This window comes from Cetorhinus maximus, chromosome 19, assembly GCF_964194155.1.
Source record: "Cetorhinus maximus chromosome 19, sCetMax3.hap1.1, whole genome shotgun sequence".
Lineage (NCBI taxonomy): Eukaryota > Metazoa > Chordata > Chondrichthyes > Lamniformes > Cetorhinidae > Cetorhinus > Cetorhinus maximus.
In genome coordinates, this window is record NC_135897.1 from 44,712,464 (window position 1) to 44,736,602 (window position 24,139).

Below are 24,139 nucleotides of genomic sequence, written 5' to 3' on the forward strand. Positions count from 1 at the left end.
CAAAAATCCATTGGTTGCGAAGTTTTGAGACATACCGGTTATGAAAGGTACTATATAAATGCAAGTTTTTTCTTTAATACTAAGGATTAATATGCATAAAACCATTCTTTAGGAAGTTTGATAAATAAGCAAATGTTGGGAAAGTCAGGAGACCCTTTGAAAAAAATGCTTTGTTCATGTTCTGCTGTATAATTGGTTATTGTAGAATCCGATTTATAAACTATATCAATATCACTGGATACCTACCAATTTGATAACTACTAATACAGAATGCATTTTCATTTGCTCATAACCTGGAAATATTGTATTAGGTCACAGTATCATGAAATTCGATGGGTGGGGTGATGAACAAATCTGGTTGATACATTTTTGATTAGCTTATATTGTGACTGATAATTGGGAAGCAAATTGACCTCTGTCCTTGAAATAGGATGAATTGTTCAACCTGTAAATGTCTTTCAGTCTCCAAAGGTTTAATAATGGCTGACTGGAATTGTTTTAGCTTCAGGTATGTGGGGTGGAAACCAATTTAAACAGAATTGGTTTAAGAATCCCAGCGCACAATGAGGTTATGTAACTCTATATTACCTTGTAGTTTAAAGCAGCTGAAATCTAATAGATAAAGGGCGGGGGAACTATTTTTGTAAAAGTGTTCCAATTATTCCTCTAATTGCCACAGACTATAATAGACTAAATGGAAAACCCATCTGGTTCTGCAATCAGTTTCATTTCAAAGATATACATTGGACATGGAAGCAAGAAATATGTTAATGCCTGACTAATATGTTGAATGAGTACTTTCAAAAGCTCTGCAACATTGGTACCAATGTAAAAATGGGGAAAAATAAATTAAAAGCACATTGAGGCTTATTTAGCCAAAATAATAATTTTATTTCTAGTACGAACATGCTGGTTTCAGTTACATTCCATCTCCCTGCATCTGAGTGGGGCCATAGCGCTTTTAGTGACCAGGTCCCATTAACGTGCTGCCAGCTGACCTCCCACCCATTATAGATGGAGTTTGTTGAATGTGGCTGCCATAGTTGCTAACCGGCAGCAGGTAAGCGGGGTGCCATGGGATTCTGGGATGCGTGTCTCGTGTTGCTGAATGAGGAGGAAGTACAGAGTAGGAGAGACCTGAACGTTCCTTGTAAGATTCCTGCTCCTCCTGGATTCACAAAAAATAAAAACAAAAAATAATTTGAAAATTACTTTGAATGGCCTCGTCCCTTTTTCCAATCTCTTCTTACTTGACTTTAGCTGGCAGGAAAACCACAGCCTTTTTCCTACACAAGTCGGACTTAAAATCACAGAGAGACATCCGTAATATCATTGGGCTATTTAATTAAAGACCTGTGACTTAATTCAGCGAGTGCAAGTGGAACCTTTATGACACAGAGATGAGATAGGCTTAAGGTAGATTTCAATAATTTTGCGAGTTATTATCAATGGAATGGTTGTAAATATTTAACTGTGCACCTCAAACTGTCCTTAGGAGTCTCTCTCTCTCTCTCTTCAGGTGGTACTATGACCTAAGAGGGTATTAGCATCCATGGACTTCCATGTATTTGGTCCATAGTCATGCTTGGCAATGTACTGTAATGGTTTGCTGTTGTCTTCAGAAGGTGGCTGACCAGGAATCTCCCCTACTCTTACCTTCTGCCACAAACAAGTATTGGAAGAATTTACATTATGAGTGCAACTTGCTTGACCATCAAGTCTTGGAGTTGGATTGCACCTGGAGCTTCTGGTTCAGAGGCAGCGGCACTACAACTGTGCCACAAGACCTCCCCATCCTTCAGACTAAACATGCAATATTACTGCCATAGTGACTGAACAAATTATTTCTGCACATTGTTAATATTAATACATTTTCTCCTTGTTAAATAGCAATTGACATGCATTATACAGGTGAAACAATATTTATTAAAATTGTTTACATGTTAATTTCCCACATTGAAGCTGCTGTAAAAGTAAAGGCTGTTGGCTGAGTTGGAAGGTTGAATGGAGGAGGAAATAGCTTAGGGAAATAATGAAAGAACTCTATTGGTGAATATAGCACCATGAGTATACAATAGATCCTGGGGGTTCAATTGGATAGTTTCTGAAAATGGACGAGAGGATTGCACTGTATGATTATCCTGTATCCATTTAGTATAATGCAGACAGCACAACAACCTCATGCTGTCTGTTCATTATAATGATTGTGAGTGCAGCCATACTGTTAGTTGTTTGGTAGTACAGAAATTGAGTATTGCTGAAAAAAGAGATTTGTTTGTCAAAGCTTTTTGTTTTGCACTCATCATAACAATTTGCAAGAATACCAATGTAAGGGAAACCACAAGTTTATAATGTATGAAAAGAGACTGCTGATTGGTTGGCAAGTGGACTCTGATTTGTAGAGGTGTTACCATGGAGCATGAACCAAGTGACTGACAGTTAACTGCCGAGAATTGTTTGAAATTTAAACCAGGCAGCTTGACCCTGATTGGTAGACATGTAAGGAAATTATTACATGCAGCTGCAGATTTAAATATAGCAAACGTATCATCCACATATTGGAAAAATGCAGCTAGAGGGTGTCCTGGCCTCTTGCAGATACCTAACATTTCTCCTCCACCAGCTTCTCACTTGATAGGTAGTGGCAATCAGCACTCTAAATTAGTATAAATTTGTCGTTTCACTTACATTGGTATTATTATGAATTTCCAGGATGTCCAAGCCAAAAAGCTTCGATGAAAAAGTATCTTTTTTCAGTCACACTGTTCATTGGATGCACTCATCAGCAAGAACTCAATATTATTACTTACTAGCACTACTTAAAGCTAGCTGCACCTCTGAAATGAAAGTTGCATTATGGCTGTTTGAGGTGCTGAGGTAATAAGGAAGTGGTGTGTAACAATCAACAGTGGCTGACAACAGCAGGGAGAATGCACCAAGGTTTTCAAATACTGCCCTGGAGGTCATTGTGGAACAATTCTTGCCACTACCTATCACATGTGAGAAACTTTGGAGGAGAGATGTTCTGTATCATGCAAGAGGCCAGGGTGCTCTTGAGCTGCACAATGAGGAGGCATTAGGAGGTCAATGCCAGAAGCTTAGACCCACAGACCTGGATGCATTGCTTCAAAAACTTTAATGATCTCACAAAAATGGTCAAGGCCAGTGACTTTTTTAAAATTTATTCACGGGATGTGGGCTTTGCTGGCTGGGCCAGCATTTATTGCCCACCCCTATAGTTGCCCTTGAGAAGGTGGTGGTGAGCTGCCTTCTTGAACCGCTGCAGTTCATGTGGTGCAGGTACACCCACAGCGCTGTTAGGAAGGGAGTTCCAGGTTTTTGACCCAGCGACAGTGAAAAAATGGTGATATATTTCCAAGCCAGGATGGTGAGTGACTTGGAGGGGAACTTCCAGTTGGTGGTGTTCCCATCTATCTGCTGCCCTTGTCATTCTAGGTGGTAGTGGTCATGGGTTTGGAAGGTGCTGTCTAAGGAGCCTTGGTGAATTCCTGCATCTTTAAGTAACATATCTTACTAACTGCATCACTAGCCCCTTCTTGACTCTCTTCCTGCACCTAAAGATGCATGAGATATACAAAGCACACACTTACATCTGTTTCTGTAGATAGTTTTTTTCCCTGGAACAGGGCACAATCCTATTTCTAGAGGCTGTAGCTTGAGGGACACCACACCACTTCAAGCATGGCTGACAAGGAGATTCTCCATTCTTACAAGCTACCATGGGCATATTGGAAGGACTTACAGGTTGATAATCAACTTGTTTGGTCATATTCATTGGCCATCAAGTCTTGGAGTGGGACTTGAACCAGAAGGCAGGAATGCCACCACTGGACCACAAGACCTCCTCCCCACTAGCCTCAGGCACTGCTTAATTCACCACAACCCCATCACTCACCTACCAACAATCTCTACAATCAGGACTCATACCTAATATTCAAATGCTCCACTTCATCCTTACACACTTATTATCCTTTTGGCTTGCAACAGTGCTGTGATATTCAGTGATAGAGGGAAGGCAAGGAGTTGCGGGACAGTTGGTGATTGGGGAATTTTTGTTGAGTTACTTGTATCGCACTTGAATTAGTTCTTCACCCCCAGCTGTAGGCTGGAGTTTCACTTCCTCTTCCTCCTGTGCCTTCTGCTCTTCATACTCCTGCTCCTCTGTTTCTTGCCTGATATATGGTGGCAAGGGCTATTTCAAACAAGTTGTGGCACGAAGCACTGTTGCAAGATAAAAGCATCAAGCTTGCTCCCAGGGCATCCACTTGTGTTATTTCCCAAAAAGTATGGCAGAAGTTTCCTTCGCATTTCTTGTAAAGCAATGCCAGCAGCTCTGAAGAATGTACCTGGCCATAATTTTTTAAAGGAACCAAAATATACACAAAGCATTGTGTTAGGATCATTATAAACTTTTGCTCCCTTGGAATCGGATGATCAGTGCAGAGTGCATTAATGCCTACCTGCTCCATTTCACTTGTCAAGCACATTCCAGACAAGGGGCTACTCAAAAATTATGAGACAGGAATTAAGGTTAATTGGCACTAGAACCTCATACCATGCTGAAGACCTGTAATATACTATGGATAGATAGATTGTTATATTTATGGAAATACCATAAAGGCATCTAGCATTCTTTTGGTATAAAATAAAATTGCAGCTACCAAGAGGTTAAAGACTAACCTGGTTTTCATATAACACTAGGATGAAAATCAGTCTGACGTCCTGTTGACTTTTTAATGGTTTGGTAACAAAAATCATTTTAATTATATTTTTTGTATGCTGCATGATTTGACCTTTAATCATAATGTTGCAGAAATGCAAAACAGATTTCCACTCAAGATAGTAGGAGTCCACAAGGCATTCAGAATTACAGTTCATAAATACCACTTGGTATCAGAGAGTCCTTTACAAAAAATTTTAGCTCCAAGGTTTACATTGATTGTTTGTACATATTGATTGAATCCAAACTCTTCTGAGCACATGGTAGAGTATTTTGTGAATGGCTTTCAATGTTTCATGTAATATTTTAATTACCAAGATGAAGAAAGACAATTTTAAAGAAAGATGTCATTTTCTATTCTGTGACCCACATCAATGTCAAATAAAGTGCTACAGACCTTTTTCCAGTGGCACAAAAATCATCTGGCTAACAGTTTCAATAGATCACTCCTACTCCAGTTTGACACTTCGCAATGGAGCACAATAGAATAAGTTCCATTATGCTTACTTTAACTTGATTGATGTTCTACATTTTAAAAACATTAGGGTAGTTACTTGTTTGTATTTTTCCTAGATTTTAGGCACAATATGAATGTTCCACTTACTAATTTTATGAGGTGACATTCTGCCTCAGAAGTATCCACAAAAAGTGGTCATCACCATACTGGTGAAGGTGCTCCTTAGCCGACCCTGGTGGTCTCCTTAAACTGGTGCCCGGAAGTGTTCAATTCACGTAGTTTTTAAGCTTGTCAAAAACATGACACTCAGGAACAAGTCTGTGATATTTAAAGGGATCCCCACCGGCTTGAAGGAAAGTTTCAGGCTATTGATGATTTCATTGTGGAGCTATTTTTGGGTCTTTTGAGTTTAGAAAGTCTTTCGTACTTAATAGCTGTTGAACTGACTTTCGGCTGCAGCTGTACTCTGCCATGACTCTGCGGGAGCACTGGAAAAAATGGGAAGGTTACTGGGATTACCACTGAGACTGCTACAGCACCAGTAGCAATTGACAGCACAAAATACTTACAGAAGTCGCAGGAGGTGAGGGCAAATGAGACCTTAAAGGATGCGAGCATTTAGCAACAGGATATCTTACCTCAAAAGAGCACAGGAGCAATGTATGAAGAGCTTGCCTTGAACCAGATAGGCAGTTATCTGTTGCAACATGAATTGAAGCCAGCAACCAGGCCACCTTTGATCTGAAGGTTATGGTGGCCCTCAGCTTCAATACCACAACTTCCGTCTATAAAGTAATGTTATGACCGCAGCCGACATTAATGCTGAACAGGCCAGATTTCAGATTGAAATCCATCTCACCTGATTATAATTTTTTAATTGTAGAAACAGGGAGAGAAAACTACTGAACACAAAAGCACAGGCCTCCAGTGATAACTTCTAAAAATTTTCAAAATTAAAATGTTTATTCAAAGAAAGAAAAGATAAAGCTTAAAGAAAACAAGGAAAAACATTTTAAAATTTTGACATCCAAGTCCTTTTGAATTCAAACTCTTGATAACGCATCTGCAATGATATTCTACCGTCCAGCTACATGTATAATTTTCAAATTGAATGGTTGTAACAATAAACTCCATAGGAACAATCTGCCATTTTCATCCCAAAATTCCTCCAGAAACTTTAAGGGATTATGGTCAGAATATACAATCATCTCTGAAGAGTTGCTTGCAACATACACTTCAAAATGCTGCAGAATTGCACATTCAACTTTCGTAAAAAATAATTCACTAGCGTCTCAACTGGTCTGACACTCCTCTGCCTATTCAAACCTTCTGTTCTTCTTTAACAAACTAGTTAGTGGTGCAACTACACTGCTGAAATTTGGGACAAATTTCTGATAAAACCCACTCATGCCAATAAATTGCAAAACTTCCCATTTTGTTTCAGGCACTGGGAACTCCACAATAGCTTTTGCATCCTGTGGGACCCCTTGACCATGTCCAAAAGTGTGGCCTAAATACGTGACTTATGCCTTTGCAAATTCACTTTTAGCCAAGTTCATAGCCAAATTGGCCTCTTGTAGTCAGTCGAATAGTTCCTTCAAATGCTGTAGGTGTTATTCCCAAGTCTGACTGAACACCACCAAATCATTAATATAGACTACACAATTGCTCAGTCATTCAATCACCTTGTTTGTCAGTCTTTGAAATGTGGCTGGGTCATTTTTCACACCAAAAGGCATCATCTTACATTGATACAGACCATCCGGGGTCACAAAAGCTGATACTTCTTCTGCCCTTTCTGATAATGGAATCTGCCATTATCCTCGAAGAAAGTCAATTTTCGTAATAAATAATGATTGTGTAATTCTTTCAATGCAACCTTCCAGTTGTGGAATAGGATACAAATCCGCCTTTGTTATTGCATTTACTTTATGATGATCAATACACAAGTCTTTGCGATCCATCCGGTTTTACCACCATTACAATAGGTGAACTCCAATTACTGGGGTTTATTATGTCATTTTGAAGCATAAATTCAATTTCTTTCCAAACTTGAACTAATTTTACCAGACTTAATCTATACAGGTGTTGCCGTATTGAAACTGAATCCCCAATATTAACATCATGCATAGCTAAAGTCTTTCTCCCTGGCCTTTTCCCACAAATTGACTTTTGTGACTGCAACAGCTTTTGTAAGTCATTTCGATAATTCTTTGGAAGGTGACTTAATATTACATTTAAATTCTTAAGTACTTCCTCATTTTCCAATTTAATCAGAGGAAGGTCAATTTCAGAGTTGTCAACTTTTTTATTCTCTGAAAACAGTGACAAATTCCCTTCTCTTCCTTCCTCCTTAATTATGGTCATTAGCATTTCCTTCCATCTAACCTCACTGTCAAAGTGACATTTTAGCATGTTTACATGGCACACATACTGACTTTTTCTCCTATCTGGAGTACTCACTACATAGTTCACATTCACGCTGTTCAGTTTCCTTTTAATCTGGTAAAGTCCACTAAACCTTGCATCCAACTGTTCACCTGAGAGCAGAAACAACACCAATACTTTCTCTGCAGCTACAAAGCTATGAGCTTTTGCCCTGTTATCTGCATTTGCTTTCATTGCTTGCTGAAACATTTTTAAATGTTCCCTGGGTCACTCACATGCCCAGGTTAACCTTCCCCTGAACTTTGTTGCATAATCCAGGAGAGTAGTTTCAGAACTCCGATTCACTAATTTCTCCTGAATCAGTTTGAGTGGTCCCCTTACTTCGTGACCATAAATTAACTCGAGAGGACTGAACCCTATTGATTATTTGGGACATCCCTAATGGCAAACAACAAGAATGGAATCCCCCAATCCCAATCATGAGGATATTCTTGACCACAAGCTCTAATCATGTTTTTGAACGTTTGATGCCACCTTTCCAAAGCAACTTCAGATTCAGGATGAGAAGCGGATGACCTGAACTGCTTTATCTCTAGACTGTTCATTACTTCCTTAAACAGCTGGAACACGAAATTTGAACCCTGATCAGATTGTATTTCTTTTGGCAATCTGTATCTCATAAAGAATTTAATTAATTATTTTACAATCACCTTTGCTGTGATTTTCCTTAAAGGTATTGCTTCATGGACACATCTATGATTGTCAGTAAATACTGATTCCCACTTCTAGCTTTAGGGAGGGGTCCTAGAGAGTCAATCAGGATCCTGTTAAAACATTCCTCAAACATTAGAATAGGAATTAAAGGTGCATGTTTAATCAGTGTTTGAGGTTTTCCTACCACTTGACACGTGTGGCATGTCTGACAATATTTATCTACACCTTTATGTAATCAAGGCCAATAGAAATGCTTTTGTATTTTGGGTTTTCCTAATCCCCAAATGTCCAGCCATTGGGATTTCATGAGCCACCCTTAAAATTTATTTCCGATATCCAGACAGAATTACTACCTGATGGACTATGGCTCACTTCTCATCAGCAAGGAGTTGATGTGGTCTCCATTTCCTCATTAGTGCATTGTCCTTGAGGTAATAGTGCTCTGGCAAGTGTTCTGCCTCAGTTTCAGGATAAGCTGTCTGATACAGTTCTTTTAATTCTGAATTCTTCTGCCGTAACTTCACTAAATGTAATGGGCTAAACACCTCAGCCTCATTCTCTCTAGCCTTCTCCTCCTGGGCTAACTTTTCAAAAATTGACCCAGCCAGCTGAGGTTCAGCATCTTCCCACTTTCTTATAGATTCTTCTTTTTCTGTCTAATTTTGTGGGCTGGCAGTCTTGTTACCACACAGTGCGGAAACAACCCAGGATGCTCTTTTTGTAAAGCCTCAGTAGATTGTGTTTCAAAAGGTTTTTTCACCACTCTAGGGCTAGTCACTATTTGAAACCCAGCAACATAATTTCCTAAAACGAAATTAACTCCTGCAATGGGCAATTTCTCTACCATGCCAACAATTGCTTCTCCTGTTTTCAAATCACTTTTTAACCCCATCCTGTACAGTGGCACAGTTTTGAGTTCATGTATTCCTCCAATTAACAATTTCTCCTGCAACAATCTTACTGGGCAGTAGTTGGCACTATCCCATAACACTAGAGACTGACTTGCAGCCAAATCTCTCAAAATTGTGATAGGCTTCCCCTTCTTGTACAAAATACAAGAATACACTTCTCTCGCACAAACAAAATCTTTGAACACTTATGTAACCTGTCTCTCAGAATTTCCTTGGGTAGGTTGGAAACACATTCCTATCTTCCTGGTTAATTCTGACCTCTCCCTTTGCACATGTACAATTGCTGTCAGTCTGTCTCTAACTTGGGACTCAGAACCCAAAGCATTTTTATTTCCAGAATCCTTACGAGCTCCTCTCACTGCAACTGGCTTCCCTTTTAATTTTCAGCAATTCAACGTTGTGCGCCCAGCCATATTGCAATGATAAGAAACTATTTTCTTCACTTCACCTTTGGATTCTACTTTTTCATCTTTAGTAGACAGGCGTCCTTCAGTCTGCTCTTTACGACTAGCATGTTTCTCATCAGTAGGCTTTCTATATCTCCAATTTCCTTGATGACCTCCATATGATCCTTTTCCCACACTCAACTGTCTGTGTGAGATATCATTGGTGTCAGCAAAAATTGCTGCTCATCATATCGTTGTTACTTGACGCTGAACTAAATAGCTTTTAATGGTTACTGGAATACTATTTCTGAATTCTTCCATAATCATGATTTCCCTCACATTTTCAAAAGTTTTCTCTAATTTCAGAGATCAAAACCACTGATCCCGTAGCATTTCTTTTTCTCTTGCAAATCCTACAAATGTCTGATTAGGTTTCTTTCTTATGGTCCTAAACTTTAAAGGATAAGCTTCAGGGACAAGCTCATAAGCATTTAGTATTGCCTTTTTAACCACTTAATAGTCTGAAGATTGGTCTTCTGATAAATTAGCATACACATTCATGGCTGTACCTGTCAGAGCACTTTGTAACATGATGGTCCAAGCATCTTTTGACCAATTCAACTTCTTAGCTATACTTTCAACTGAGGTGAAATACCTTTCAACTCCATTCTCTGTAAATTTAGGCACTAAACAAAGATTTTTAGTTAAATCAAATTCCTCAGGGCAATCAGAATCATCTTCTGAACTACCATTTTCTTTATTCCAAGCTTTTCCCTAGCCGAAGTATGCTGCCTCAGATTTTTTTCTTGAAACTCAAGATCAAGCTTTCGCATTTCGATTTCCTCATTTTTTTCCCTCTTTCTCCAATTCAAACCTTTTCGTTTCAATGTCTTTCAATCTTTCATTTTCTTTCTCTTTATCTTCTTATTTTATTTCTAATTCAGGTCTTGTCATTTCTCTGTCTTTTTCTAATTCAAGTTTTTTTTTCATTTCTTTATTTTATCATTTTTTTCAATTCAAATCCTTTCATCTTTCTCTTTCTTTTTCCTCCAATTCAAGTTTTTTTCACTTCCATTTCTTTTTCAAGTTCAGCCATCTGCCTTTCTCTATCTCTTTCTGCCCCAAGCTGCTTCATTTAAAATTTAAGTCTTACAATCTCTTGCTTTGTGACATAACAGTTTCAGGTCTCTCCTTCTTTAATTTTAAATACTGGGTAAGTACTTTAAGCATATCAGCCTTACAAAATTCCTCTTTTATTTCTACCTCAACTTTATCTACTAACTCTCTCAGTTTAGCCTTAGTCAAAGATTTCAAATAATCCACGGTTACATCTTCCACTCCCAAAAATTTCTTAGCAACAGTCAAAGCCATTTTGAAATGCAACCACATTAATATCCTTCAACCAAAAAGAAACTCCTGCTTTCAGTACCTCCAGGCACACGTATCTTTTAGAATAATAAATTTCAATCCAATAAAGGAATTGTGATCCTGCAAAAAGCCCCTGCAGCTGACATTAATACTGAACAAGCCAGATCTCAGACTGAAATCAGTCTCGTCTGATCAGATTTTTTTATATCGTAGAAACAAGGAGGGAAAGCTACTGAACACAGAAGCGCAGGCCTCCAGTGATAAGTTTTAAAATTTGAAGAATTAAAATGTTTATTAAAAGAAGGAAAAGATAAAGCTTAAACAAAAACAAGATAAAAGATACACAATTAGAAAAGCTTACAAAGAAATAACCCCAAAATGCTTTATCAAAGGTACACAATAAAACTATCTTTTTGGCAACAGCCCTTATAGAATCTTAACCATCAAATCCATGAAACATCACCCAAACCGAGAAATTGCTTTCATTTTAAATAGAAGTGGAATCCATAACTTCCCAGAACAATCCACGCCTTTGTGATTCTTCCAAAGGGAGATATTTTTTAAAAAAACAGCTGTTTCGCAGGACAAGAGTCTCCTGGCCAAAAACGGAGTTGCTTTCTTTAATTAAAAGGCTTTCACAGCTTTTCCAACACACTGCGCACAAATAGGAATTGGCTTTCAGCGGGACTTCCCTCCAGCAGCAACACTCTACAGCTGAAAACCTGTTTTCATAAATAGCCTTTTCATTCCTTTCATGTTAGTTCTCCATTGTCTTCAAATATCGCTTTGAAAACTCAGATTCCCAAATATTAAAACCTTGCATGTTCCTATTTTACCTCTATTTTCAGATCAATAAAAGTTAAAACCCTTGCCCCTGTTTGCTCATGAATCTGCTGTAAAATGCAACAGTTCTTTTCAACCTTTGAGACCACCTTTGAAATGTAACAGCTACACATCAATTTCAACACTTTTCCCCAAACGTAAATGTCTGATCTATTGTGTTTACTTGTATATTAAGACCCACCATAAGGCCTCATTGCTAAATGCAAGAAGACAACACCTTTAGCCTCTTATCCCTTAGATTCCAGACAACCTGACTCCAACAACCTCTCCTTTGATTAACACTGGAGATACACAGATGCAGCTTTACCCTTAGCTAAACAGAATATATGCATAAATGCAGGAATATAAAATTATAGCTATATCACCACAGTAACATGGACCAGGATATTCCCCTTGTTAAAGAGCGGGCACGTGGAAGCGCGTTTCCGATCGTCGCCCCCAATTGGGTGCGCAGTGACATTTTACGTGGGTGGGCCAATTACGGCCCGGCCAGCGTGACGTCCGCACGGAAGTGCTGTGCGCTCCCTATGCAGGCGGGGGGGACTCCCAAAATCGAGAGTGCGCTCTTTCACGCATGAACACTAAAGAGCGCACTCATCTCCCTGAGGCTAAGTGCAGCCCCAGGAAGATCAGCTCTAAATGTAAAAAAGCTAAAAATAGAAAAATAAAATTTCCTTAACATGTCCCCTCATGTGACACTGTCACATGAGTTGGGACATATCCATAATTTTTACTATCATTTTATTAAAATTTTTTAAAACCTACATGAAACCTCATCCTGCCCGTGGATGAGGTTTCATGCTTTTTCTAATTCACGCCAAGGCTCCTGGCCTGCCCGCCAACCTTAAGATTGGACGGTCAGGTCCTTTAATTACTTAACTGACTCTGTCAATGGCCTCAATTGACCATCGACAGGTCAGTGGGCGCACAGCTGATTTTGCTGCATCCCCGCCTACCTGAAAATTTAAATGGGGCGGGGCGACGTCAGAAGTTCCGCCTGATATCACCGTGCGTCATTTTACGCGTCGGCGAGTGAGCCCCACCCCCCCGCTCGCCGACACGTAAAATCCTGCTCATGGGCTGGGAATTTCCGCACCCGATCGTGATGGGCAGTGGTGAGAGCATCTAGTGAGAAGGGCCTAGTCGCGTTTCCCCTAACATTGTAAATTCAGGACGCAACTGTCCCCTCCTCTGTCAATGGTGGGCCACGTTTACCACCGTCGAACTTCGGGAACTTAATTTTAATAAATTCATATCTCATTATTGTGAACACACGCTGGAATCATCCCCCCACATCAAATTTAAATTCCACGACGGTGTGATTTACAACTGCCTTTAAAATGTGTGCTCTTGGTGACCTCAACTTGGAGGGGAACTCGGAGGTAAGTGCACACCACATTGCACAGCTCTTGCAATGATCCCAGTGGCTCCACTGACTCAGGGGGACACAGGCAAGTCTCCGCAGCAGCTTCTTTGTGGCTGGCTTGTGGTGCTGGGGCAAGGGCGACAATGCCAGGGAGAAGGATGAGAAGGCAGGCTCGGAACGACGGCAACAGTACTGGGAGTAGGGGGTAGGGTGGGGATGTCATGGCAGCACCAACTAGGGTTTGAGCACAAATATATGTGGCGAGGGGGAGTGGGGTGGGGTTGGGGGGAAACAGCTGGACTAATGGTAAAACATGTGAAAGATGAGCACTCCAACACAGCTGAGAGCCTTTAGCTTGAGCTCAACTGATATGTTTGGAGTAAGGCTAGTCAAGCAAGTGAGCCCACTCAAGCAGCACTAATTCCTCCCAGTGCCAATGATTGCTCCTCTACTGTTAACCCCTCGCGTGCACTCGCAAACTCAGATGAGTGTTATGGTGCTGCAGAACCATTGCGTGACTAGGTAAGCCTGAGGATCCTGTTGGAAAAGATGGCCTTCGAGCACTGATGGAGGGGTGAGCTCCTAGTCTCATGTATTATACTTCAGCTGACATTGAAAAGAAACCCTCATGGTTCAAGCAAACCACAAAGTCTTGGGGCAGAATTTCCTGCCTGTCGGGCGGGTGGAGCTGATCCCCACCGGAGAAGCGGGCCACACCGCCAATTTACGTGGGCGGGCCAATTAAGGCCCGCCCAGCGTGACATCCGGCGGGAAGCACTATACCTTTCCTGTGCAGGCGGGGGGATTCCCCAAAAGCGAGAGTGCGCTCTTTCATGCATGCGCACAAAAGAGCTCACATCTCCCTGAGGCAAAGTGCAGCCTCAGGGAGATCGCTTCCACTTTGAAAAACATTAAAAATAGAAAAAGAAATTCCCTAACATGTCCCCCTCATGTGACAATGTCACATGAGTTGGGATATGTTCATAATTTACAGAATAACTTTATTAAAATGTTTAAAGCCCTGCATGAAACCTCATCCCGCCACTGGATGAGGTTTCATGTTTTTTTCTATTTGCCGCCAGGGCTCCTGGCCTGCCCGCCAACCTTAAGGTTGGACGGGCAGGTCCTTTAATTGCTTAAATGATCCTGTCAATGGCCTCAATTGGCCATTGACAGGTCAGTGGGCCCGCAGCTGATTTTGCTGCGCTCCCGCCTTCCTGAAAATTTAAATGGGGCGGGATGATGTCGGGGGTTCCGCCCAACATCATCCCACATCATTTTACGCGTCGGCAAGTGGGCCCCGCCCCTTGCTCACCAACAGCAAAATTCTGCCCTTGGAGTCCAGGTTAGGAAAATGCCTGCACCTGAGATGAGAGTTCAGGATGCAGTCTCGTGGCTGAAGCTGCTGCCATTTGATTATGTGGTGTGGTGCTGGGTGTGGGCATGGTGAGCCATTATGCTCACTTACCACTGGGCATCCGCGTGGTGGCCTGGACTCTCCAGTAGCATTAAGGGGCCTTGAGACATAGCCACAGGCGGTGACTTGACCAAGAGTGGTCATTAGGAGACAATTGCTAAGCCTTGCGTCTCTCTCTTTGATACTGCAGTGAGGAGACCATCAGGAACATGGGACAGAATTTTTTGTTTTTCGGTCGGGCGGGCCTGACTGACTCGGCGGTGGGCGGGTGGCTGATTGCCACTGGAGAAACGGGCCACACCACCATTTTCCGCGGGCGGGCCAATTAAGTCCTGCCCAGCGGGTAAGGGACTCCCGTGGAGAACAGGAAAATAGTCGCAGGGGCGGGCGGCCTCAGACTGCCGGTTCCAATGGGGAGCCGGCAGTCTGTATAAAGAGTGGCCAGGCAGCCTGCTTGAGGCAGTGCACCATGGCCACTCGTGGAGAGAGGGAGGGAGGTCCGCGTGGAGAGCAGCATGAGCAGGAGGAGGGGGGCAGGCTGCAGGAGAGGCCAGCAGGGGGCCACTATGCCCCCCCGATTTTCAGATGCCTTGCTGTCCTCTTGCAAGAGGTGGCCATCCGTCGGCAACTTCTGTATCTTGAGGATGGGAGGAGGAGGGCCCCCCATGTCACCAGCCAGGTGTGGGAGGAGGTGGGTGACGCTGTAAGCGCCCATAATGATGTGTGACGCACTGACACCCAGTGCAGGAAATGATTCAATGATTTGCTGCTCTCTGGATGGGTGAGTACCATGTCAGTCTTGGCCATTTGACCCAGAAGTCAGCCTTAGCCTTTGAGCCCCCCCACCATGTCTTGCTGTCATTACTGCATTGGGCATTTGGCGCACGCTGGGTGGGCAAATGGTTTCTGACCATGCTTACATCAGCCTTAGTGGTTGAGGAGAAGAAGGGTTCTCCCCACAGCATATGTTGGTGTTTGTGCCATTTGAGTAGTCTGGGGGCAACCTGCATGACACATACTCAGAACTCCAACACATGTCATATTGATGGTAATGAGATGATGCAAGGGGTGCCTCAAGGTGTTTTGGGCAAGTGCCATCTGCTGGCCTTGGTGCCGCACCTAGTTGCGCCTCCTTGCCATGGGCGCTGAGACCCGTCTGCTATTCAAAGTGACGGACGCCAAATGTGTCCAAGGTGGCCGTTAGGGGAGGGGGTTGGGACCAGCCGTACTATCTTCTGGGGACTGATCACCAGTAGTGTGGACAGGAGCCACTGGAGGCCTCAGATGGGCCACTGTGGTTAGGGTGCGGCGTGCACGTGCAGAGCACCTGAACGAGCTGCCTCAATAAATTCTCTTCTCTGTTTTGCAGGCAAAAAGTCACCACAATGCCCGGGAGCACCTGAGGACTGGAGGTGGGCACGCCATCCTACAGCGCCTCACGCCTTTTGAAGAGCAGGCCATGGAGCTGGGCAAGAGTCAGGAGGCCAGGGCGGCCAGGGGCGGCGAGGCTGGGGTCCAGCGGCCAGGTATTTGAGGTCTACAGTCCCATGCACTCTGTGTGCCCACCATCCAAACTACTGATGGTTGCTGCAATCATTAATGCTGCAACACTGCTCATTCACTGACTGAGACATTCTGATGTTTGGGTCATACAGGAGGGACCCTCGTCCCCTTGAGGATTCGCGTCTCCACCACCTTCCAAAGCCACCTTATCCCATTTGTGACCACTATCACCGTGATCTAACATGCCATTGGATCGCTGCTGCACAGCCAAAGAGTTATTTCATCTGAGGGGGTTTGGGACCTCCTGCACCTTTTCAGCCAGTGCGCCCCACATTACTCTGTCCAAAAAGTCTTCAGCACCTCAGCTGTGAACCTCATGGCACTTAACTTAGATGAATGCCACCAAGTTACTCATCCCTGCGCCAAGGGGAGATGTTGCCTTCTGCCCACCCGGGTCTACGTCCCTCCTTACAGAATGAAGGCCAATAATGTGACCTTTCAATCTCCTGTGATCGACGGCAAATGTCGCTACTGTTTGCGATGTTTCCTCAGCATCGCAGCTATCCAGGCCACAATGCATCCAGGTCAGGTACCTCTGCACTCTCCCCACTCCTATGGTTCATAACATGCCATGTATCATTCCTGAGGCCATCTGACCACACTGTCTGCATGTGCGTTTAATGGTTGGGACTCCTCTTGACTCTTTTCCACCTCACCAATGTTCGTCTCCTTAAGGTCTTGAAGGGTGAGCGACTTATGAGGCTTGGGGGGAAAGGGATGAAAGGTTGAAGTGAATGCACACTAACTGATGCAGTGTACTTGTTGTTAATTTCAGCATCACCATCAGAGCGACCCGCACGTCGACCCCGGGGCCCCCTCTCCACACCTGAGGGGCAACAAGTGCAACTTGCGGCACATCATTTCAGCCAGCCAGGCACTATCGCAGACACACACACGTCGGTGGCGACTTTACCGTCGGCTAGTGTCCCGGGTCACAGTGGAGAGGGCACATCACGATCACTGGAGGAGATGGTAGGGGCAGAGAGTGCCAATTGCACCAGCAGCCGGAGGGCTGTAGGGGACGAGACACATGCTGAGTCCGGCACTGATGACGTGCCTCTGGAGTTGTCCCCAATGCAGCAACTGCAGGACAGGCGGCAGGAAGTGTGTTTGCATCTGGCAGGGATGCATGAGGGAATGGTTCAGTTGCTCTCTGCGACGGAGGAGTCCAGGCAGAGTGCACGTGAAGGTTTGGCCCTCAGGGCAGAGCTTCAGGCTTCCTCCAGTGAGAGATTGGCAACTCTGATAGAGAGGGGCTTCAATCGAATGGAACATTTTATGATTGGGTTACGATCACCAAGGTCTGACCTGCAAGCCCTCAGGGTACTGGCCACGGGTGGTCATTCCCAATATGGGAGATGTTGTGGGCACCAAGTGTCAGCATTCGGTGCCCATGCATCTGCGGTGAGCAGGGAGGTCAAAAGAGACCTCTTGTCGGTGCAGCAGCTGCCTGTCGTCGCTACGAGCTCCTCTCAGGGCGCTCCGGATGAGGGCAGCAGCTCCTCCGCCCCTCTGCCAGTCAACATTTCTTCCATTGAGGCTGCGACAACTGGGGAGGTGCCAGTTCTGGAACTGGCCACTCCCTCCCAGGTGGGGCCATCACAGGCTCCACGGGCCAAAGGATGCCCGCCAAGGTCACTGATCCCAATAGGACAGCAGAGTCAGCAGGCTGTCTCTCAAGCGACTCCGACCAATGGGGCAACACCTAGACATGGCACCCACAAACGTAAGCATAAGGCACATTAGGCACTCAACGGGTTTGTCACTGGTCATTTTATGTTGGCCTTAGAATAGGGACCCATATTTTTGTGATCGCAAAAAAGTGCTGTGTTCTTTTCTTTTGGACAAAATAAAGTCCATCTTTGTAACCATGGCTCAGGGTCTATTGTTTGTGGTGCATTTTCCTTTTTCAATATTTATCATGAGTGTTTGAGTGGACATTGTTGTTTCTGTACTAAGCCAGTTGCAGCTGATCAGGTGGAAGAGGTAGCACCTAAGTGCCACGTGTGGAAGTGCCAGGCAATGCTGTTCCTGCTGATCCATGTGTGTGGAGCTAGCTGAAGGTTCGTTGGATTAAAGTGTCCCGGGTGTCCCTGCCTCCTTGGTGTAGTAGCGGGTCGGCGTGCTGCCCCTCATCATTGCCTTGTGCTTCCTCATCCTCTGAGCCACTGCTGGATTCATCATGTGCAGCCTCAACCAGGGCGTCAAGGTCTTCATCGTCAACTGCATCCCCCCTTTCCAGCGCAAGGTAGCATATGTAGAGTGCAGCATGCTACCACTATCACAGAGACGTGATCTGGGGAGTACTGGAGTGTGCCCCCTGAGCGGTCCAGGCAACGGAAGTGCATCTTGAAAAGACCGATGGCTCTCTCCACCACAGCCGTTGTGGTGCCCTGGCTCCTATTGTACCGCTGCTCAGCTTCTGACGGCGGAGAGGTGTCATGAGCCACCTTCGGAGGGGATAGCCCTTGTCACCCAGCAGCCAACCATCCAGCCGAGCCAGAGCACTGAAGAGCCCTGGTACCTGGGAGTGTCTGAGGATGTAGGCGTCGTGGGAGCTTCCTGGGTACCTTGCACAAACTGCAGAATCTGCATCCTGTGATCACACACTATCTGCACATTCATGGAGTGGAAGCCCTTCCTGTTGATGAAGGCACCGGGCTCACCTCCTGGCACCTTGATGGCCACATGTGTGCAGTCTATTGCACCCTGGACGCGGGGGAAGCCAGCAATGGCTGCGAAGCCTCTGGCTCACTGTGCCTGACTTGTCTGGTCGCAGCGGAAGTGGATGAAAGTAGATACTTGTCTGAACAGAGCATCTGTAACCTACTTGACACAAGTGTAGACAGCTGATTGGGAGACACCGCAAAGATCACCCACCGAGCCCTGGAAGGAGCCAGAGGCATAGAAGTGGAGGGCAACTGTGAGCTTCAGAGCCGCTGGCATGGGGTGTCCACCCATACAGGTAGGGGAGATCTCAGGGCCAATCATCTGACAGATATAGTTGACTGTCTCTCTTGAGAGTCGGAGCCTCCTTCGGCACTGCACCTCAGTCATATTGAGGTAGCTGCTTCACCGCCTGTATACCCTGGCAGCAGGATAGTGGTTCTTCTGCGGCCCTTTGAACCTTGGACTACCCCTTGGCCCTGCGCCTCTTGTGCCTGCGCCTGGCCACCCAAAGGTGGCTCCCCTGGAGGCTGATTGTCCACTCCTGGCCTCCTTCTTATTCAATCCCTCCCTTCCTCCTCAGGGGAGCTGCCTCCAGTGGAGAGGTCAGAACCCATACCCAGGCTAAATGGAGGCCTCCGGAAAGCTGCAGGCCCGAGAAAGATTACTGTCTGCAGACTGGTTTCAAAGTACACAAGAAGCTCTTGGAAATCGATGTGAACTGCTAACAATCACACAGGCAACTTTTAAACATTTTCAACAATTAAAACTTTGTGTAAAACATGAACAACGCCTCTGAGTCCGCATATCCTGATATTACATGAGTTTTCTTAAATAATCTCCTACCCGCCTGCCCATTGGGCTCGTGCTCCGACCCGAAGTTCGCACGGGCCCCTCAAAATCCTGACAATTGGCAAGTTAAGGGTCTTAACAAGCCCTTCAATTAATGGCGGGCGAACCCAGCACTCAGCACGCTGCTGAGCGTGCCCGCCGACCGAAATATCGCGATGCCGCCACTGACGTCGGCACGCTCGCGCGACATTTTAAGCACTCACGTGCGGGCTCCGCCATCCGCACCTTAGCCGGAAAATTCTGGCCATGGAGTCTGGTGATCTCGCTGTCTCCCTGATTGCTTATAGGAAGGAGAGAAGAAGGAGAACAATGCAATGGAGGCATCTAGCTCACCAAAGGGAGGAGAAGAACGCTAAAGACCAAGGGGGAGCACGGCCTCCTCTGCACACAGAGGATGAACGCCACAGAGCCATCATTCATAAACTCATAACAGACCCAGGGTTTACCGATGGCGCATATGCTACCTACAGATGAGTGAGAACCAGTGTCGCCCATGCCTGTGTATGTCAAGGAAACTGTTCACTCACTTATGCCACCTTCTGCAGGATTTAGCCTCACAGGGACTCGGAGGACATCCACTGACAGTGACAGTTAAAGTTACTGCTATGCTCAATTTCTATGGCAGCGGCTCCTTCCAGAGCCCCACTGGGGATCTTTGTGTGCTCTCACAAGCCTCCACCTGCGAATGTATCCAGGAGCTCACAGATGCCCTTTTTGCCAAGGCACACAAGTTTGTCAACTTCAACAGAGTTTGGGCAAGCCAGGAAGCAAGAGTGCTGGGATTTGCTCAGATTTCCTGATCCCTAAAAGTGCAGGGTGCCATCGTCTGCACTCGAGTAGCTCTTAAATCCCCCTGACAACAAGCAGTCCGAGGCTTCCAGTCTCTCAATGTTCAGCTGGTCTGTGACCGTAACAAATGGATCATGCAGGTGTGTGCAAGGTACCCTGGAAGCTTCCATGACTTGTATATCCTCAGCAGGTCCTAATTATCTGAAATCTTCCAGGGACCACACAAGATGCAGGGTTGGCTCCTTGGGACAAGGGCTATCCACAAGAGACATGGCTGATGACACCCATGCGGCAGCCTCAGACTTTTGATGAGAGAAGGTACAACGAGGCTCATGCCACTGCCCGTAGTTTGGTTAAGCACATCATTGGCATCTGAAAATTGAGGTTCTGGTGCCTAGACAGATCTGATGGAGCACTGCAGCTCACTCCCAAGAGGGTGTCGCACACCATAGTGGCTTGATGCATGCTGCACAACCTGGCAATGCAAAGCGGGAAGGACCTGGATGAGGAGGAGATGGAAGAATTGCAGACCTCCTCCGATGAAGAGAAAGTCGAAGGGGATGAGGATGATAAGTTCCTGGAAGGTGAGGGTGCAGGCCATTGCACTGGCCAGATGAGGCAAGCATAGTTATGAGGCCTTCACTGTCACAAGATTGTAGGAGGATGGTGACGAGTTGCAGTGAGGACACTCCTGACATCTTCACATTGCATCTGGGAATGTGGGACACCTGTCTGGCTGAGGGCAATGCTCATATGCTCTGTGAAGAGGCTCATATCATCGAGACATTGCTGAGATACGGTGGCCACATAGACTTGAAGACAAGTTGATCCTTTGGCAGGCTTCATCACCTGTTCCCTTCAGCTCCACAGCTTCACCTGTTATGAATGGTGTTGAGATGGGGGGACCCTCACTCCAACAGTTCTGAGAGCACACAGAGAACATCATGGAACCCAGTGACGCATGAGTACGAGATTGTTGCAGCAAACATAAGCCACATGGAGCCGCACGCATCATTAACATGGACGGTGACTTTGAAGTCAGACAGTCACTGTGCTCAAAAGGTTACACCCTGCACAGAGGAGAAACCCTGGACTGTGAAAATGGCCTTTGTTTTGTGCAGGAAACAAGGTTTCACATCAGATTGGCATGAACACTGCTCAACATAATAGGGAGCCATAGACAAGGAGACATTCTTGGGAGAGTATTTACAATGGTCAACATTAAGTACAAGTGATTAACATCCATGCCCATGTTGTGCAACTAAATCTTCTTGAATTTTCTAACCATGCTGCCTGTGATGACATTGAGGTGCCCTCTGGAAGGCTGAGACCTGGAGGGCCCTGGCCTGCTTTCAGGGTCCTACTGTGTGGCAGTGTGGGCCTGTGGAGCTGGAGCTGCTGGGGTCACAGGAAGAGAGGGTTCGGATAGGCCGGACATTCCTGGAGTCACCTGGGTGGGCCTTGCATTATTGCCTGTCAGGGTTAACCTAAGAGGACAGGTTGCATAAACTTGATTTGGTATTCCTTTGAGTGTTGAGTGTTGAACGAAATGAAGTGGGTGGGATTTTCTCCTCAGTGCACTAAGTGTGGTGGTGGGCATGAAAACTGACTTTTTACCTACCGGCCACAATGCTGGGTTTTCACGCTGTATCGTCTGCTTCCCACCTTATTAAATATGCATGCACGGGAAACACGCCAGACCGCCAGCGGGCAGCTTCCGATTCGCCCTCCCCATCATAAGCTCACTGCTTCCTCACTCCAGGCGCCATATTTAAAGTGCAGCCACGCACAGCGTTCTCAGTGTCAGCAGCTCTGGACTGCTCCACTGAAGCCAAGAAGCTGGCAGCCCCCAAATTCAGTGATGCCCCATTGGAATGTCTTTTGGACGCAGTAGAGGCTTGGCGCAACGTCCTCTACCCCAGTTTGGCTGAAAGAGATCCAGAAGGCTCACCAGTCCATCTTGGGAGGAGGCGGCAGCGGTGGTCAATGCCAACAGTGCACAGAAGAGGTCAAGCACCCAGTGCAGAAAGAAGATGAATGACCTCATCCGTGCCACCAGGGTAAGTCAACCATCTCATCACTCTAAGCTTACACACTTAAGTCCATCACACTTTCCCTGGTATCTCACTCTCTACCAGCTCAAAGGACATTACCTCTCAAACTCTCACACACCCTCACATCTCCATCTGGGCTCATCTCCTCTGGACATTGCATCCTCATCCCATCCATGGCTCCCCTCACCACCCACACATGCCAGGCACCCTTATCACCTGCCCAGGCGTTCACCTTGTTCACAGTCTCCATCTGTCTTTATGCAGGACAAGAACGGACACATTCGCAGGGATAGGTCTCAGGCCGGGGGTGAAGTACCGAGACTCAACAGCCTCTCTCAGTTTGAAAACTGAGTCATTGAGCTGACCAGAGAGGACATGGACTGTGCCTGTGGTAATGGTGAGGTCCCCGTCTCTCCCCATCCTGGCACTGAGGATGCTTTCCCACCACCCATGCCCTACCAGTCATGTGTCTGTATGCAACATTCCACACTCTTACCCCCAGTGGAGCCCTTGCCCTGCAGTCCCTTCCCTTGCCTCAGGCCAGTTTTCTCCCTTTTCCAGTGGAAGCCTTGCTCTGCAGTACATTAAAAGCCAGCCCTGCTTTACCACTGGTCTGGTAGGCAGAGACTTGCCTCTCATACCCTCCCAGAGAGTGATGTGCTGCTGCCTGCGAAGCCTGGCGCTGACTCTGAGTCACCATGAGCACTGTGTGATGCAAGGTGTGCAAACAAATCTCAAAGGCATGAATGAAGTGCTGCTCTTCAGGTGCACGTTGCTTATATACCGTTGTGAAAGACGTCGGTCTAATTGGACACCGACGCACCCTCTTGATCCAGCGTGGGGGATGATTCAGGTAAGCAGTCCTTATTAAAGTGTTAATAATGTATTAATTAATGTATTAAAACCAGTATTAAAATGATGTTCCTGAAGTGGCCTGGTGGGAAATGTGGCCCGCCATTGACAGCTGGAGTGAATGATCCCACACTGCTTTTATGACAGCGGTAAACTGATTTATCCAAAAATGCAAATTCCGTTCCCACCAGCCATGATGCCTACCGCAGACGAGGCCAAAAATCCCCACCGCGTGTTTAAAATGGTAGATACTCTATAGGGTAGATAAGGAGAAGCTAATTATTTTGGTGGTGGGGTCTAGAAGAATGCAGCACAATCTTAAAGTTAGAGCAAAATTATTTAGAAGTTTAATGAGGAAGCGCCTTTTCACACAAAGGGTAGTTTTATACCCATTTTATTTAATGTGTAATAGCTTTAGGAAACCTCACTCCGCTCGTGGATGAGGTTTCCTAAAAAATGTAAAGGCCACTTGGCCTTTTCGGCTGCCCGCCAACAATTAGTTTAGACAGGCAGTATAAACCTCAACTTAATTACCTTCTTAATGGCCTTAATAGGCCTTTGAATTATCGGCAGGCGCATGGCTGACTCTGGCGCGCGCCTACCGAACGAAATATCGTGACAGTGCGCAGTGAAGTCGGGACACACGCCCAATGTCATTGAGTGTCATTTTACGTTCTGGCGTGCCTGCACGCCGGAGGTAAAATTCTGGCAGTAGAATTGCTGAACAGGCTTGAGAGGTTGAATAACATCCTCCTGCTCCTATGTTTGTTT